We start from the raw sequence: 14,528 nt of genomic DNA on the forward strand, positions 1-14,528 counted from the left end.
TCTCCTGGGTCGGGAAGATCCCCTGGAGGAGGAAATGGCAACCCACCCCAGTATTCTTGCCTGGAGAATCCCATGGACAGAGGAGCCTGGTGGGCTACAGTTCATGGGGTCACAAAGAGTCAGACAAGACTGAGCATGCACGAACTTGGCACTAGGTCAATATTTAATAAGATAACAATTGGGAATTCCCTGGCAGTCCACTGGTTAGGACTCAGTGCTTTTACTGCTGGGGCAAGGGTTCAATCCCTGGTCGGGGAACTAAGATCTCGCAAGCCACACAATGTGGCTAAATAAGTTAAAAAAAAAAATCAGATAACAGCAGCTGCCATAGTGGTTCCTATGAGCTGAGCACCTGCTGTTGGTTAGACAGCCGAGTCTTGCACGTGTGTTATCCTGTCAAGCTCTCGAAATCGCCCGTTCCACGGAGGAGGGACTGAGGCTTGAAGAGGTTATGTCTTTTATTGGGGCCACACCACTGCTGAAGGCTGGCAACGGGCTTTGAACCCAGGTCTGTCTGATTGGCAGCGGGAGGGAGGCAGCTCAGAGGCTTCCGAGTGTCCAGCCCTGGGCTGCTGTAAATGCCACCTGTGGGTGTGGATGGAAGGGTGGGGGCTGGGGGCCTGGAGGACAGGGGTACTTACCCAGGGGTGGTGCTCATGGTGCCGAAAAAGGCGGCTCCTGGCACCCGGAGCCCTGGAAGCCGGCAAAAGGATGAGGGCTGACGTGACCACAGGACCTTGGAATACTGGCCTCAGCCCCTCCTCCCTCAAACCCAGATTCCAAGCCCCCAGGCCCTTGCCCCTCAGACTAGGAATCTGGCCCTACAGGCCCTCCTCCCTTAGACCAGGAGTCCAGGCCCCCGGCCCCTCCTCCCTCAGACCCGGGGGTCCAGACCCCTCGCCCCTCCTCCTTTAGACCCGGGGGTCCAGACCCCCGGCCCCTCCTCGCTTAGACCCGGGGGTCCAGACCCCCGCCCCTCCTCCCTTAGACCCGGGGGTCCAGACCCCTCCGTCCCTCTTCCTTTAGACCCGGGGGTCCAGACCCCTGCGCCCCTCCTCCCTCAGACCCGGAGGTCCAGGCTCCCGCCCCTCCTCCCTAGGACAGAGATCTCTCCCAGGCCCCCTCACCTGCCGGTCTGCCTCTGACAGGCCGAGGCTCTGCTCTCCCTCCGCCGCGGCCTGTCCTTCCTGTCCCTCCCAGGCCCTCCCCCTCCGCATACCTGAGCGCTCCCTCGGCACAGCCTCCTGGAGCGGCCCTGGGCGGGGCGGGACTCCGGGGCGGCGGCGGGGAACCGGCACTGTTTCCCCCAACAGGAGAACAGCCCCAGCAATGTGGCTCCAGAAACCCCGCTCCAACTTCCCCTGGTATCTCTGTGAAGCTAATTGCCACTTGTTCATGGTCAATGTGCAGAGTGGGCTTTGAACCTGGGGCCCACCTTTCTAATCCCAGGGCTGAGGTCCATCCTTGCTCGGTGCTCACCTCCTTCTGGCGTTTCTGTCTCCACCGGTGCCCTCAGCCCTCTTCCCTCTTCTTTTGAAAACTTCCCTCGATAATTCCGATGACGATGATAGCTAAGATTCAGTGCCCAACACTACTCCAAGCGTATCACAAAATTAACAGACTCCTCTGGCATGAAATCTTTTCCCTCTGTGCCACGGTCCCCACGGACTGAGTTGTACACCCACTTCTTCCCCGAACCCAGTGAGGTTCAGTGCTGGGGTGGCTCCATTTCACAGATGAGAAAACTGAGGCTCACAAGGGCTTGGAGACTTGCTCATAGTTATACATGCAGCAAGTGTCTTCCTAGCGTCTTGCTCCCTGCTCTGGTCTCCATGAACAGATCCCGTAGACGCCTGAGTCAGCTCAAGTCACTTCCCTCTCAAAAGACTTGGGTGGCTCCCTGTTTCTCTGGATAGAAGAGAAGACTTTCTAGTATACCTTCCTTTGCTCTTTGAGCACCCAGGTGCCATTCTGCCTCAGGGCCTTTGCATTTGCTATGCTGTTTTCCTGGAATGCTTTTCTTGTATCCTCAGGGCTTACTCTCCCACCTTCTTCAGGTCTTGGGTTGAATAACATCACATCAAAGAGCCCTGGCTGGCCACCTCTGACCCCTCCCCTCCTTCAGAGTCTCTTCTTCCTAGACCAACACTTACTTTTTCTCCAGATCATTTATCACCCTCTAACACACTATATTGTTGTTTTTCAGCTGCTAAGTCGTGTCCGACTCTTTGCGACGGCATGGACTGCAACACACCAGGCTTTTCTGTCCTTCACTATCTCTTGGAGTTTGCTCAAGCTCATGTCCATTGTGTCAGTGATGTTATCTAACCATCTCATCCTCTGCTGCCTCCTTCTCCTCCTTCCTGCAGTCTTTCCCAGCATCGGTCTTTTCCAAGGAGTCAGTTCTTTGCATCAGGTGGCCAAAGTATTGGAGTTTCAGTTTCAGCATCAGTCCTTCCAATGAACATTCAGGATTGATTTCCTTTAGGATGGAGTAGTCTGATCTCCTTGCAGTCCAAGGGACTCTCAAGAGTCTTCTCCAACACACAGTTCAAAAGCATCAGTTCTTCGGTGTTCAGCTTTCTTTATGGTCCAACTCTCACATCCATACATGACTACTGGAAAAACCATAGCTTTGACTATACAGAACTTTGTTGGCAAAGTGATGTCTCTGCTTTTTAATACCCTGTCTAGGTCGGTCATAGTTTTTCTTCCAAGGAGCAAGCATCTTTTAATTTCATAATTAAAAGATGAAATTAAACACACTGTATTACTTGTTCATTTTGTCTATTTTACATCTCCCCCATTAAAATGTAAACTTCACAAGGACGAAGACTATTGTATGTTCAGTCCCCTAGTCTACCTGCAGCTTATAGAATAGGATTTTGTGTGTAGTAAGTGCTGGAGTGACATGTGCTAAATTAATGCACTTGTGCATTTGGTACACTTCTGTGCATTATTGCTTCAGTGAACACATGCTGACCCCACAAACTATTCTAAGTGAGGCTGGAAACCAGAGAAGGCACATCCTTGTCCCGGATTGATGGGGAGGAAATAACAGAGAGAAAGAGAGATAATACATATGGAATTATGGTAAAGAGCCCAGGTAGGTGTGGATTCCAGTCCTGCCTATGCCACTTAATCATTTTGGTAATACTTATTGTGTGCTTATATCTTCTGCTGAGTATGCGGTGTGGGTTTGTATAAACCTCACAACATCTTATGAAATGGGTTTGATTATCCCCATTTTATACATGAAGAAACTGAGGCATATTCAAGTCATTTGTCTATGATCCCACAGCTAATAAGTGATGGAGATGGTTGAACTTAGACCACACAATTTATTTATTTATTATTTATTCCTTTCTTTCTGGCCGGGCTGGGTTGTTGTTGCTGGGTGGGTTTTTCTCTAGTTGTGGCGAGTGAGGGCTTCTCTCAAGTTGCAGTGCCTAGACTTCTGTTGCAGAGCCCCAGCTCCTGGGCTTACGGTGCTTATCTGTCCCAGGGCATGTGGGATCTTCCTGAAGCAGGGATCGATCCCGTGTCCCATGCACTGGCCGGCGGATTCTTAACCACCAGACCACCAGTGAAGTCCAGACATACAATTTAGACCCGGCATCCTTTGTTGCTACTCTGTGTCTGGCCCCGTTTCAGCTGTGTGGCTCTGGGCAAATTACCTAACCTCTCTGTGCCTCAGCACCGCCCCCACCCCCAACTGTAAAATGGGGATCAGAGCTTTGGGAGGATGTAGGGGAGTTATGGAGAGCTCTGAGTACTGTAGCCAGGGTAAGAGAAAAGGCGAGGAGGTGTTTGCAACCACATAGGTGAGGTCTTTCTTCAGCAGGTCCTACACCAGCAACGCCGAGGGTGACTTGGGAGCCCAGAAGAGGCGGTTCAGAGGGTCAAGGCAAGCTTCCTGGAGGAAGGAGGGGCGGGGCGGCCGGAGCCAAACCTGAAGGGCAAGTTTGGCAACCCCAGGTGGCCTGGAGGGTGAGGGAGGGGTGTCCCGGCCGGGAGCCGCGGAGGGGAGGGCTGACGCGCGTGCCCGCGTGCGTGCCGGGCGCTGGCCGGCTCCCAGGAGCCGGCCGAGCGCGACCCCTCGCCTCGCGCCCACCCGGGTGCCGCCGCGGGAGGGGCCCTGCGCTCTTCTGTGCCCAGCTTCTGTCACTTTGCGTTCCTGCGCGTCCATGCCACAAATGTTTTCTGAGCTCAGCCTTGGGGGGTGGGGTGGGGGCAGGCTGGGACTGGTGCCCCACTGATGGGGAAGACAGGGGTCGGAGTGGGGAGGCCACAGCCCCAGGTCTCAGTGGCTCTGGGCCAGGACCGACGCAGACCTGGCCGAGCCCAGCCCCTTTCTTCACGTGCAGCTGGAGGGCAGTCTGGCTGTGTAGGCATTCGGCGGGGGCTGCAGTTCTGGGTTGGGGAGGGAGGACCGCCTAGGGGTCCGGACTACCGGATCCGAGGGAGGAGGGGCTTGGGGTCCAGACTCCAGGGTCCGAGAGAGGAGGGGCTTGGGGTCCAGACCCCCGAGTCTGAGGGAATAGGGGTGGGGTCCTGGACCCCCGGATCTGAGGGAGAACGCGCTGGGGGTCCGGATTCCCGGGTCCGAGGGGCGAGGCAGGCGCAGCGCAGGCGCCCCCAGGCCACCCCCCGCCCCCCCACAGCAGCTCCTCGGTGCTTGGGAGCAGCAGGTGAGACAGAAACCCGAGCTTCCGCCCCCGTTCAGGGCCCGGGGCCTCCTTCCTTCTTCCCCGGCCACAAAGAAGACGCCGCCCTCTCTCCAGACCGGGACACGTGGTTCCCAAATACCACTGGACACTCACACCCCTGCACCGTCTGACTCCGTAAGTCCTGGGGGAGCGGGTGGGGGCGCTCACCTGGGGAAGCCCCGAACCAAACCACCAAGAGTGCAGCGCCTTCTATTGAGTGAGCTTTCGGGCTCTGTGGCTCTGAACTTGTCTCTGTCCCCGAACGCGGGGGAACTGGACTGTTCATTGTCTCCGTTGGGTGATCCCGGAAACCAGACAGAACGCGCGCCGCAGCTTGTTAAGCCAACATCGTCTGTGTATCATCTCAGAAACCACCCCCCTCTCTTCCATCACCCTCCTCTTCCAAGGCACGCCCCCACTTCTGTCTCCCCGACTGGAGGGTTTGCTGGTGAATTCCTAGGACTAGGAGGGAGGCAGAATTCATGCAGATTGCTGGGGCAGGGCTTATGAATAAGATAGGAGCTGGGTATCAGGGAGATATATTTAACATACATATTTATTAATTTACTCATTCAGTAAATGGCCCCTGAAACCTAATTTGTGCCTCACTCTTTGCCCTCAAGAAGACAGGTTGGTTGGGGAAAAAGACCCTGCTGGCACTCACAGTAGGGATTCACAGTGACATATGCTTTAACTGAGGCGTCAACAGGGCACTGAGTGTCACTGGAGGAGATCTTTTATTTGAACCTGAAGTGGGCATGTGAGGAGGTCAAAGAAGACTTCCCCGGTTAAGTGATAACTGGATGGGGTTCTGAAGGATGAATAGGAGTTCGCCGAGGACGATGTTGGCAAGGATCGCTATTCCAGGTTTGGGAAGCAGCATGTGCCAAGTCCCCAAGTCACGCAGGAGCAGGTACTCGAGCACCAATCTGGTCCAAGCACGTTCTAAGTGGGGACCAACAAAACCCCTCCCTGCCTTTGTGTTATTGTCACTCTAGTGGGTGTGGTGGGGAGACAGAAGATAAACAGGTAGGGACACTCCTGTGAATAAGCCTTTCAGATTGTGGGAGTCTCTGTGCAGGAAGCAAAACAAAGGTGAAGAGATGGAGTGACCGGGGCCAGGCAGGTGTGGCGACTCCTGGTGAGCTGGTCACGGGTGGCTTCTCTGAGGAGGTGGTGCCTGGACTTGAATTTCAGGACCCAGGAATGCAGAGAGGGTTTTGGGCAGAGGGAATACCTGGGGGAGGCTGGGCAGGTGGGGGTGTGGTTGGCCAGAGGAGATGAGCCTGGAGACAGTGTGGAGGATGGTCCCGATGTTGATGTTGACCATGACCATGGCAAAGGACGGGGTGGCCAGACTCCAGCTCAGATGGATTTGTCCCAAGCCTGAGTTTCAAGATGCTCCCTCTCTGGTTGGGGAGGTGACATGAACATGGGTGGCCCAAAAGGTGCCATAAACGGAGGCCACTCGGGCAGGGTGGCAGCTCAGAGGAGTTCTTCTCAGGGCCTTAGAGTTAAAAGGTTAGGGAAGGTTTTCCCTGAAGCCCCTCTGAGACCGGCTAGCCCATGAGCGGGGGGTGAGGAGTGACACCAGAGGGCAAGTCTAAGAACTGCCCTGGCTGGAGGAGGGAGGCTGCTGGTAAGCTGTTTATTCTCTGGAAGGGATCCAGGGCGACTGGTCTCCTGAAGCTGGAGGAACTTGGCTCTCAGGCTGGGGGTCTGGGGCAGGGGTGGGGGTGGTGATGGGAAAAGACTCCAAATAGACTAGAGTTGGGATCCTGGGTTGGAGCGAGTGACTCCAGATTGTTCTCATTTCTTCCTGGCTACAGGAGCATAAGCCCTGGCTGCTGCAGTAATGGCTGCTGGGAAGATGAGGTGTGAAAAGGCAGGTCAAGTGCTTAGAACAGGTTCAGTGCTCAGCCAATGGATGGGTAAGATAGAGACAAAGGAAGGAATCAATAACTACATGGCTGGATCCACATACGTGACAAGGACTGGTTCTGCAGAGAGCTCTGTGCCCCAGTGCCTGCTCGCAAGGGCAGACTCAGTCCTAAGCTTCTGATGGCCGTTCATTTATTCAGGACATTTATCCATTCATTTGACAAATGGTTCTGAAGCATCTACTCTAACCAGGCACTGTGCCAGGGGCCAGAGAACTCAACGGCCCCAAACCTGCCCTCGTGGAGTTTATATTCTGGTGGAAAATAAAAAAGTGAATGTGTAGAATGTCAGATGGTGGTCATAAAGCAGGGAAGAGGGTCCAGTGGGTGTCTTGGGGGTTTTATTGGTTGGGGAAATCCTCACCGAGACTGTGCTGTTTCAGTGAAGACCTAAAGGGAGTGAAAGTGAAAGTGTTAGTTGCTCAGTCGTGTCCTACTCTTTGCGAGCCCATGGACTGTAGCCCGCCAGGCTCTTCTGTCCATGGGATTTCCAGGAAAGAATGCTGGAGTGAATTGCCATTTCCTCCTCCAGGGGATCTTCCTGACCCAGGGATTGAACCTGTGTTACCTGTGTCTCATGAATTGCAGGCAGATTCTTTACCCACTGAACCATCAGGGAAGGGAGTGAGGTGTGAGGATGTCTGGGGAAGGATCTTCAGGCAGGGGCAAGGGCCAGTGCAAAGGTCCTGAAGCAGGTGCTCACGCAGCAAAGCCAGTGTTTCTGGGGCAGAGGTGCAGGGCATGAATTCAGAAAGGTGATGGGGGTGTACTGTGGGTTCTCAAGATCACTGTGGGAGTCCAAACCTGACAGGTGCTATAGTGGGGTTTTGATCAAGTTTTTTTTTTTTTTAATTGACCTGAAATTAGCCATCTTAAAGTGAACAACTGAATAGCATTTTGTACATTGACAGTGTTATGCAACCATCATATCCTTCTATTCCTAAACACTTTTATCCTCCTCAAATAAAGTCCATACCCTTATTTTTATTTAGAAATTTATTTTGGCCGCACTGTGCAGCATATGGGATGTTGGTTCACCAACCAGGGATTGAACCCATGTCCTCTGCATTACAAGGTGATTCTTAACCACTGGACCACTAGGGAAGCCCTGGAGTTGCCATTTTCTGAGATCCCAGGAAAGCCCTCCCTCCTAGCTGAGCTGTTTGCATGGTGCCTGCCTTGCTCCAGGCAAACTCACTAAGTCTCTCCTTTCCTGCCTTCCTTCCTTCTCATCACCATTAACTCGTGTCCATGCTCCGCTCCTCCTCCCTGCTTCGCTTCCTTCCTCCAGATCATGGAGCCATGAATGTGCTGTGCTGAGCACCTGTACTAAACCAACAAAATAAGACCGACTGTCCCAGTCACTATGGCCATGTAACAAATCATTCCAAGACCTGGTGGCTTCAGACAAGGGCCACGTTCAGTCTGCATGTGAATCTGCCGTCTGCACGGGGCTTGGTGGCGGTGGCATACAGGGAAGGAAAGTGAAGTTGCTCAATCATGTCCGACTCTTTGTGGCCCCATGGACTGCAGCCTGCCATGGTGCCTCCATCTCCATGGGATTCTCCATGGAGCCTCCATTCTCCAAAACAGCCTCCATCCATGGGATTCTCCAGGCAAGAATACTGGAGTGGGTTGCCATTTTCTTCTCCAGGGGATCTTCCCCACCCTGGGCTCGAACCTGGGTCCCTCGCATTGCAGACAGGCTCCTGTCTGAGCCACCTCTGCTCTATTTGGTGAGGGTGGGGGTGGATTGGAAGCTGGGGCGGCGTTGGGACTGGAAAGACGAGCCTGGAATCATCAGGGCTCCTCCACCATCTAATCTTTTCTCTATGTGGTCTATCCAGCATGGTAGCTTCAGGGTCGCTAAACCTGTTTCTTACATGTCAGGTAAGGGCTCCAAAAATGCACGGATAGGAAGACAGAAGAGAGGGAGGAAGGAAGAGTGAATGAGAATGGGAATGAATTGGGTGTGATAAGCCTTCTGATGGGGGAAGAGTTCTCTCAGGACCTGGGACAGCACCCAACGTTTGTAGGGATTTATTAGCAACATCAACAGTGGTAAACGAGTGCATGAGCTACCTGGTAGGAGATATTCTGAACTCCTTGGGTGCATCTGGGAATCAAATAGGAGCTCCTCAGAAGAAAGAATTTGCATGCATTGTTCTCTTAATAATAACAACGCTACAGCCACAAGTGCTCTGGTGTTTCCTGTGTCCTTGTCATGAATTACTTTCTGTCATCCTTCCAAACCCTGTGACAGGCCAGCAAAATGTAGCCCACCGCTTGTTCTTATAAATAAAGTTTTATTGGAACGCAGTCCTGCTCATTTGTTTTCATATCCTCTGTGGCTGCTTCCCTGTCATAATGGCAGAGTTGTTGCAACAGGGACTGGATGGCCCAAAAAGCTGAAATTATTTTCTCTCTGGTCCTTTGCAGAAGATATTTGTTAACCCCTGCTCTAGAGGTAGGTGATATTAGACCAGTTTATAGAAGAGAAGAAAAAGGGCTCACAGAGGGGATGTTTATTTGAGGTTGAGAGAGCAAGCATCAGTACTTTTTTATTAAAAAATTTCCCCCTTATTTTTAATTGTGGTAAGCTGCACATGCCATGAAATTTGCCATTTTAACCACTTTTGAATGTGCAATTCTATGGCATTAATTGTGTTCACATTGTTGTGTGCCCATCAACAAACACCATCCACCTCCAGCATTTTCTTCGTCTTGGAAAACGGACAAGAACTCCAGAACAAGAAAATGCAGATGAGCAAAAAGAAAAAAAAATCATCCTGCCTGGCAGAGATGCCAAAGAGAAGAGTAGTTTTTTTTTTAACTAAAAAAATATGCACTTTCATATTTAAGCTTAAAAAAGAGAATCAGTCTGCTCTCCCTGCCTCCCCCCATCCACTGACATTTAAAGAAGAAACTCTGGATGTTGGTAAACATTTGAACTTTCTAAAGCTGTAGACGGAGTCTATCCAGGGACACGTACACATGAATTAACTTGTACTGATAGACGTGGAGGTTGATTTTATCTGTGCCAGTGTCTTGCTATTACAGAGAGACAGGGCAATGAGGAACATTTCCCCACGTGTTTCTTTCCCAATGACCTATTATTCTCTTAGCCTAAATTCTTCCAAGGGGAAGGGGTGGGTCAAAGATTGGAGCAGATGATTTTGCCACGTATTACTGAATGACCTTTTAGGAAGGCTGTACCAACTGACACTCCCACCAACAGGTAGGTGCACCTGTTTCACCACATGCTTGCCAACACTGGGTATTATTGCTTTGATCCTGCTAATCTGATAAGTGAAAAATATTATCTTGTCATTATCCTAATGAGTTTCTTTGATTCCCAGTAGGATCGAACTCATGTCTCTTGTGTCTCCTGTATTGGCAGGTGGATTCTTTACCACTGTGCCACCAGGGAAGCCCACACTTAATAAACAAAAGCTGGCGTTATTGCCTTTTTCTGTTTTTTAAACTTCTCTTCAGCCACATCTCTTGCCAGCTGCTTACCCCTTCAAGTCAAATCTCCTACCATCGCAAGCAACTTGCCTCACAACTTCTCATGACTCCAGTCAGTCCACTTAAAGAGCTCCTACTCATCCTTCAAAACCCTATTTAGGTTTTGCCTCCTCTAAGAAGTCTTCCTAGCCAAATTAAGACTTAAATTGAAGAAAGTGGGGAAAACCACTAGACCATTCAGGTATGACCTAAATCAAATCCCTTATGATTATACAGTGGAAGTGAGAAATAGATTTAAGGGACTAGATATGATAGACAGAGTGCCTGATGAACTATGGATGGAGGTTCATGACATTGTACAGGAGACAGGGATCAAGACCATCTCCATGGAAAAGAAATGCAAAAAAGTAAAATGGCTGTCTGAGGAGGCCTGACAAATAGCTGTGAAAAGAAGAGAAGTGAAAAGCAAAGGAGAAAAGGAAAGATATAAGCATCTGAATGCAAAGTTCCAAAGAATAGCAAGGAGAGATAAGAAAGCCTTCCTCAGCAATCAGTGCTAAGAAATAGAGGAAAAGAACAGAATGGGAAAGACTAGAGATCTCTTCAAGAAAACTAGAGATACCAAGGGAACATTTCATGCAAAGATGGGCTCGATACAGGACAGAAATGGTATGGATCTAACAGAAGCAGAAGATATTAAGAAGAGGTGGCAGGAATACACAGAAGAACTGTACAAAAAGGAGCTTCACGACCCAGATAATCATGATGGTGCGATTAGAACCAGACATCCTAGAATGTGAAGTCAAGTGGGCCTTAGAAAGCATCACTATGAACAAAGCTAGTGGAGGTGATGGAATTCCAGTTGAGCTATTTCAAATCCTGAAAGATGATGCTGTGAAAGTGCTGCACTCAATATGCAAGCAAATTTGGAAAACTCAGCAGTGGCCACAGGACTGGAAAAAGTCAGTTTTCATTCCAATCCCAAAGAAAGGCAATGCCAAAGAATGCTCAAACTACCACACAATTGCACTCATCTCACATGCTAGTAAAGTCATGCTCAAAGTTCTCCAAGCCAGGCTCCAGCAATATGTAAACCGTGAACTTCCTGATGTTCAGGCTGGTTTTAGAAGAGGCAGAGGAACCAGAGATCAAATTGCCAACATCCGCTGGATCATCGAAAAAGCAAGAGAGTTCCAGAAAAACATCTATTTCTGCTTTATTGACTATGCCAAAGCCTTTGACTGTGTGGATCACGATAGAATGTGGAAAATTCTGAAAGAGATAGGAATATCAGACCATCTGACCTGCCTCTTGAGAAACCTATATGCAGGTCAGAAAGCAACAGTTAGAACTGGACATGGAACAACAGACTGGTTCCAAATAGGAAAAGGAGTACGTCAAGGCTGTATATTGTCCCCCTGCTTATTTAACTTATATGCAGAGTACATCATGAGAAACACTGGGCTGGAAGAAGCACAAGCTGGAATCAAGATTGCCGGGAGAAATATCAATAACCTCAGATATGCAGATGGCATCATCCTTATGGCAGAAAGTGAAGAGGAACTAAAAAGCCTCTTGATGAAATTGAAAGAGGAGAGTGAAAAATTTGGCTTAAAGCTCAGCATTCAGAAAACTAAGATCATGGCATCTGGTCCCATCACTTCATGGGAAATAGATGGGGAAACAGTGGAAACAGTGTCCGACTTTATTTTTTTGGGCTCCAAAATCACTGCAGATGGTGATTGCAGCCATGAAATTAAAAGATGCTTACTCCTTAGAAGGAAAGTTATGACCAACCTAGATAGCATATTGAAAAGCAGAGACATTACTTTTCCTACAAAGGTCCGTCTAGTCAAGGCTATGGTTTTTTCAGTGGTCATGTATGGATGTGAGAGTTGGACTGTGAAGAAAGCTGAGCGCAGAAGAATTGATGCTTTTGAACTATGGTGTTGGAGAAGACTCTTGAGAGTCCCTTGGACTGCAAGGAGATCCAACCAGTCCATTCTGAAGGAGATCAGTCCTGGGTGTTCATTGGAAGACTGATGCTGAAACTGAAACTCCAGTACTTTGGCCACCTCATATGAAGAGTTGACTCATTGGAAAAGACTCTGATGCTGGGAGGGATTGAGGGCAGGACTACAGGGGATGAGATGGCTGGATGGCATCACCGACTCGATGGACGTGAGTTTGAGTGAACTCCGGGAGTTGGTGATGGACAGGGAGGCCTGGCGTGCTGAGATTCATGGGGTCACAAGGAGTCTGACACGACTGAGTGACTGAACTGACTGACTGACTGAGGAAGTCTTCCCTTGCTCCTAGCCTGATTCTCCAGTCACATATCCTGGATGCTGGCCATAGTGCTTTCTTTGGATGCCCTGTTGTGTTTCCTGTGTCCAGGAGGGTTTTCATGACTCATTGTTGGTGCTACTGCCCCAGACCTGCAAGTCACGTCAGCCCTCTGTGTCGTAATGGAGCCAAGAGGTGATGCTTTACAGTTTCTAGATCTTTCTCCACCCTGGACATCCCCATCTCAGAGACCAACCTGGAGCCTGCTGTCTGGGTGCTTTCATCCTGTTCCCAAGAGTTCCTGCTGTTTTTGGGGGTAGGGCCCCCCACCTACAAGACTGCTGACCTCAGGCTTCTCCATCCTGAGTGCTCTGTTGGCCCCCGAGCCTCTCATCTCCAGCCTTATACATTTCTGCCATGTCCTACCCCCACTCACCAATTTTAGCTAAATAGGCATGTTTTGCCTTGTTAACAAAAAAAGGAAAAGAAAAAAAAAGTTATTGGCACATTTGGAAACAATTTATTAATTAGCTATTTGTCATTTTAAAAGTGTTCTAAAGTGTGTCTGTGGATTATTGACAAACTCAATCCAATCATAAATCAGACTTACTTGGGTGATATAATTTTTGAAACTAAATTATGAAAGTCTTTTCAGTTTTTTTTTTTTGCCTTTTCATCAGTTTTATTGCAGTATAATTTACATGCAATGCATGCATGCTAAATCGCTTCAGTCATGTCCAACTCTTTGCTACCCCATGAACTGTAACCCGCCAGGCTTCTCTGTCCATGGGATTCTCCAGGCAAGAATACTGGAGTGGGTTGCCATTTCCTCCTCCAGGGGATCTTCCCGACCCAGTGACTGAACCAGTGCCTCTTACATCTCCTGCACTGGCAGGCGAGTTTGTTTTTACCACTAGCGCCACTTGGGAAGTGTCTTACCTAGAATAAAATCCAGTGAACATACTGATGAGACTTGACGAATGTATGTTGTCATGTGTATAAATTCCTGTGTAATCAAGATACTCTTTCCAAAACTCCCCAAAGGTTCCCTTTGCAGTAATCACTTCCCCCACCCCTTCAACCCTTGGTAACCACTGGTATTCATTTTCTCTCCTAGACTGTCATGTAACTGGAATCATACATATTGTATAAATACCAATAGATCATTCCTTTTATTAAGAAAGAGTCCATTGTCTGAGCAGAAGGAAATGGCAACTCACTTCAGTATTCTTGCCTGGAGAATGCCAAGATCGGAACACCCTGGTAGGTTACAGTCCACAGATTGCAAAAAGTCCGATACGACTGAGCGACTTCACTTTCACTTTCTTTCCATTGTCTGAATTTACTATAAATAACTTATTCCTTTAGCTGTTGATGGACATATCTATTACAAAATTGGATTGCTTCTCACTTTTGATTATTTTGATTAAGTGGATGAGTTGAATTGCCTCTCCCTTCTACCTCCACAAATTTATATATGTTGAAATCCTAATATGTAGTAGACATCAGAATATGATCTTATTCGGAAATAGGGTTGTTGCAGATGTAGTGAATTAGGGTGACGTCATTTTGAATTAGGGTGGGCCTCTCCTAAGACACAGAAGTTCAGGCCTCCAGCCCCTTCTCCCTCAGACCCGAGGTCCAGACTACCGGCCCCTACTCCCTCAGACCCGAAGTTTACGCCCCCATGATCTCCTCGCTCAGTACTCCAGAAATCTGGGAACCTCCCAAGCTTGTAAGTCTTGGATTCTGAGCATTGAATTTATCAAATTGTCCCGGAAAGTCGACAAATAACTCGTATATTTATGCCACTTATTTATTTGTTTTCATTGAGGTATACTTGATTTTCAGCACTACATTAGTTTCAGGTGTACAACAGTGATTCAAATTTTTTACGGATTACATTCGGTTTAAAGTTTTTATGGAATACTGGCTGTCGTCTCTATGCTGTACAATATCGTCTCGAAGCTGTTTTGTTTTATACATAGCTAGTTCGTAGGCACACGTATTTTTAGATGAGGAAACAGGCTGATCCATTTGAAAGACAAACAGAGGACCGGGTCCGGAGGCGACAGCTGCCTTGCTGGGATCCTGGGGTCCCTACGGCACCGAGCTCAACTTTTAA

Source organism: Bubalus bubalis, chromosome 18 (assembly GCF_019923935.1).
Source record: "Bubalus bubalis isolate 160015118507 breed Murrah chromosome 18, NDDB_SH_1, whole genome shotgun sequence".
In the NCBI taxonomy this organism is placed as follows: domain Eukaryota; kingdom Metazoa; phylum Chordata; class Mammalia; order Artiodactyla; family Bovidae; genus Bubalus; species Bubalus bubalis.